This window comes from Salmo salar, chromosome ssa17 (genome assembly GCF_905237065.1).
Source record: "Salmo salar chromosome ssa17, Ssal_v3.1, whole genome shotgun sequence".
NCBI lineage: Eukaryota > Metazoa > Chordata > Actinopteri > Salmoniformes > Salmonidae > Salmo > Salmo salar.
This window is the reverse complement of record NC_059458.1, coordinates 51,786,534-51,790,106: the sequence shown is the minus strand read 5'-3', so window position 1 is coordinate 51,790,106 and position 3,573 is coordinate 51,786,534. Positions and strand designations below refer to the sequence as shown.

General features: G+C 47.6%; 1 pseudogene; it reads right to left on the bottom strand.

The window, feature by feature from the left end:
* Nucleotides 1–361: 361 nt before the first annotated feature.
* Nucleotides 362–3,210, bottom strand: LOC123728218 (arg8-vasotocin receptor-like; annotated as a pseudogene).
* Between the last annotated feature and the right edge of the window lie 363 nt (nt 3,211–3,573).

Genomic DNA, 3,573 nt, shown 5'->3' with positions numbered 1-3,573 from the left:
TAAGATAAATAACTGCCTTAGTGGAGCACGTAATAACACCTTTGATTGGGATCGATTTCCCTGTTTGTGGGTGTTTGAAGGATCTACATTTATAAGTGGCATTGCATTGAGCACAGCCATTACACTTGTAATTTCCATCCAGTAGGGGCGCAAATAGACGTTGTTCAGGAATATCTTGGGGTGGTAAACCTTCTAGAACCTTCCATCTCTCACAGACTGGAAACCCCTAAGGGATGATGAAGAGTCAATGAAGGAAACAACAACATACTTCACAAAGATGGAGTGAAGGGCTTGATGGGGAGAGGGGTAGAGAGCGGTCCGTTGGGGGAGAGTGATGAAGGGAGAAAGAAGAGTGGTGTGTGCCAGTATATTATTGTTTTTTATTAAACCTTTTAAAAACAGTTTAACTATTTAATGGGGACAATGTACAGTAAACCTAAACATAATCACCAAGTCACAGTCAACCAGTCATTTAAAAATGGCAATTACCATATATTAGGCATATGATGAGTTACTGAACAACACAGGCCTGACCTCTCGGTTCATTTGAAATGACTGGTTAATGGCAACGATTCTGATCGCTGCAAGAGTCTGGGCCCATAAGAGCCTGTAAGAACATACATATTAGTACCGCCTGGGTTTTAGATGCCTCCTGACTGTGTCAGTTCACATTTAGCAAGAAGAGACAGGATGTCCTAGTTATTGCCTGCCACATTTCCACTGACGGATTGATGAGTGTTGAATACCTCTCTGAGCAGAAACACAATCTCCAGGACAGATGGATGCACTGACTCTGTTCACATTGGTTCCATTAAGCCTCCCCCTAAACGTACGACAGTCGTCGTCGCTGTGGCGCGTAAACTGAACCATATGGACAGTGTTTACTGTGAGCGCGCGGTCAAGACTCCACCGGGATTGATTGACAGTTCCTGTGGGAGTGGTGAATGCAATCTTTGCAAGAGCTTTTCTCTGAGCTCCACCGGGGTAGGGACAGGGGTGGTCCCCGGGTCAGGAGTGTGGTGCGGCAGATGCTGCTGTTCGAGTCCTGATGGCCGAACATGTGGAACAGCCTCCGGCAGCACGGCAGACCGTGGACCATGTCAGAGGAGGTGGCCACTGAAGATCATGTAGATCCACGGGTTACAGCAGCTATTCAGACTGGCCAGCAGAGCCGAGATGGTGACTGTGGTGTTTTCAGAGTCTGGAGAGAGAGAAACAGGGAATAGGTGTCGGCCAGTCAGTGAAGGAGAAAACATTCAAGCTTGTTCTGTTTATCTACTAGCAGTGACGCACACTATTTATGCGTATTCTCGAGGGAGTCTCAGCAAGCCACTAGGTCTGAAGGGTCACTGACTCGCCAGCAAAATATTTAATTAACATTTGGAGTTCTCCAGGAGAGATCAGAGTCAGTGCATCCATCTCTCCTGGAATAAGTCAAGGGGTCTGAATACTTTCCGAAGGCACTGTAGTTTTTAACCATATTTTGGGCTATACAGTGTTTGTTTACATTTACATTGTTTACCAACATTGGCGTAAAACAATCATATGTTTTCGGTTCTAATGTGGTACGACAGTTTAACTAAGCTCATAAGGCATTTATGAGTTATATTCTTCAAGAATCAGTGGGTGCGTATTCGTCACTTATAAGTCTAAAAATGGATGTACAACTGATGATTGCGTCTAAGATGAATGCACTAACTAAGACCGGTGGTCGTTTTCACAACTGTCTGTCACACCTGCACAACGGTTGCGTTAAATGGCACGTGTTTAACACTTTATGTATGCCCTTTAGGTGGTTCTGCTGTTTTTCTATATTGCGCACGGTCCGATAATTCAAGCTACAGCAGGAGGAATAACATCCGCTACATACAGACCTCATCAAGGCAATGGGTTATGAGTTAACTCACATGCACAGAAATGATAATGAAATGACTTCAGTAAGAGGTTTTTGTGCGCGGTTATTCCATTGAGGTCACAATAATGTACCCCCGGTCTCCAGTTTGCACAGCCTATAGCCTAAGTAATACGTCTTGACTGTCTGTATAGTCTATTTGTTTCAGTTTGGTCTATGTATCTGAGGAGTTATACAGTTTTGTCTCACTATGTCCGTGTAAACTGTTGCGTAAAAGCTATCTAAATTTGGAGAGCAGTGAAGCAGATTTTGGAAGCCCCTTGGGTGATGCATGAAATATATGCTGAAGCTGTGCACTATTGCCAACGTATTATTGAGGAAGTAGACCTAAGCAATAATGGAATGTTTAAAAAACACAATGAACGGAGACATGGCACCACGCGCGCTGCCACTAACTTACGGCTCAGAGCCCAAATACAACACGTACCATCCCACGAGAAGCTCTCATCCCACACCGACCACATCTGTACGGTGAAAAAGGAGCCCAGCACACCACGTATGCCAGCAGATCACGAAAGCAATCTTCACTGTGCGCAGTTTGGGCGCGTAATGGTGGTGAAGCTGCTGACTGAAGTCTTCCCGATCAGCCCATTCTTGCTCGCGGTGCCATCGCAATCGTGCTCTTCTGGGTCTTGTACTTTATGTTCAACCAGATGGATCGGCAGATGAAGCCGTAGCAGAGCATGAGCACGGCCACGGGCACAAGGAAGATGCCCACGGTGATCCAGTTGATGTAGGCGCGCACACCCCACGGCTGGATAAAGTGTCCCCAGCAGTCATACACGGCCGAGCCCGGGTGGACCTCGCTCAGTGAGAAGATAAAATACTGGGGCATGCTCAGGGCAAGACTACACACCCAGGTAGCCCCGATCATCATATAGGGCGCTCGTGGGCTGGTGAATGGTCTGCATCGGGTGACAGCATGGCGATGTAGCCGTCAGCGTCATCTCACCATCATGTAGGTGGGCGCTGAACATCCCTAGCACCTGCAGGTGCTTGACGATCGCGACACAGGGAAGTCAGGCCCGTGAAGCGGAAGGTGATCTCCCAACAGGCTGCGGCAGCCTGGAAAAGGCCACAACCAAGTCCGCGAGGCTCAGGTGTTTCATGAACAGGTGCATCGCCAAGGCTTCCGTCGGCTCATGTACATGGCCAGCAGCACGCTCGGGTTCCCCACCACAGCCACGACGAATGTCACGCTAAGCACCGTGATCTCGATCTGTAGCAACCTCCTCGTTTCGGCCAAACGGGTCGCTGGAGTTCTCAAGAGTGCCGGTGTCGTTCCCAGGGTCCTCCATCATCCCCGGCTTGCCGGTGGGTCGCTGTTCACATTTTCTTCCATGATGTTGAGTGAGCTCTCTGAAGGGAAGAGTGCGTCTCGGAGAAGTGCATGACTGTCCTGAACCAATCCGCGCCCACGATCACCTGCTGCCAGCTAGCTTTAAATTTAAGCAATGTCTTAGAGTCTATCGTCTACCATAAACTGGCTCTTTGGCTAACAGTCCTGGCACCACTCTGCCGGGGCCTCTACTCTATTTAGCCTCAAATAAATAATGAAACGTTCAATTTGGTTTAAATAATGCAATAACAAAGTGTTGGGGAAGAAAGTAAAAGGGCAATATGTGCCATGTAAAAAAGCTAACGTTTAAAAAAGCTAACGT